This window comes from Bison bison, unplaced genomic scaffold (assembly GCF_000754665.1).
Source record: "Bison bison bison isolate TAMUID 2011002044 unplaced genomic scaffold, Bison_UMD1.0 scf7180017864238, whole genome shotgun sequence".
NCBI lineage: Eukaryota > Metazoa > Chordata > Mammalia > Artiodactyla > Bovidae > Bison > Bison bison.
This window is the reverse complement of record NW_011494810.1, coordinates 977,009-978,169: the sequence shown is the minus strand read 5'-3', so window position 1 is coordinate 978,169 and position 1,161 is coordinate 977,009.

Below are 1,161 nucleotides of genomic sequence, written 5' to 3'. Positions count from 1 at the left end.
ACGGAGAAGCCTGGTAGGCTACAATCCATGGGGTCGCAAAGAGTCGGACACGACTGAGCGACTTCACTTACCCAAATAACCATTCATTTTTCATCCATCCCTCTGCCTTTGCATTCATCCATCATATTCATGAATAACCCTTCCATCCATTTATCCACCCACTTTCATCTGTCCACATTATAAGAACAATAACAACAGAAAATGAGTAAGGCATGATAGGGTCCTTCAAGGAGTTACAGAATTATAGACGTTTGGTCATCTGTCACCCAAGGTTTACAGGGTTTGTTTGTTTAACTTGGCCCTCAGTAAGAAGTACATTGCACATATTGATCCAATACAGGCTTCCACATACATGACAGAAACAAAATTTGGGGAAATTGTTCTTTTCCTTCAGGCATTCATATCACTCTGATATGTTCTGCTTCAATAAGATGCTGTTCAAGACCCACTGGAGTGATTGCAAAGTGACCTCACTAATTGGTCACTTTGGTGTGAGGAACTCCACTTGCCCTAACAGAAACTTCAGCCAACCCTGGATCCCATGCTCTTCCTCTCCGGGCCTGAGCTTGAACACAGAGTAAGAATGATAAATGCACTATTCAACATTGTGCACACAGCTCCATCATAGTGCTGAATATACAGCTAATACTCCCTATATATCTGCAAAGTAAATAAAGGAAACCCAACAAATTGCTAGGATCATGTCCTGCTGATTTTTATCTCCTCAAATCTAGGTCTTCTCTATTTCTGTTTCTTCCAGCCTATATTTTACCCTATCAGCTTCCAAATGGACAAAACATTTTTTGAAGGGTCATTTGCACTCATTTCAGTGCATCCTTCAGCTACCAGTACCATTTACCTGAAATGAAGGTCTGACACACTCTTGCCAGGCTGTTGCCTCTGTCTTTGGACATGTTGTTCACTCACCTAGAAGGCTTGCACTTCGCTGCTTCACATAGGTATAATGCCTAATTAAGCTTCAGGTCTCTGCTTAGGCATAAACTCCTGAAGGAGACTCTTCCTAGAGGATGGCTGCTGCTGCTGCTGCTAAGTCACTTCAGTCGTGTCTGACTCTGCGCCCCCCGTCCCTGGGATTCTCCAGGCAAGAACACTGGAGTGGGTTGCCATTTCCTTCTCCAATGCGTGAAAGTGAAGTTGCTC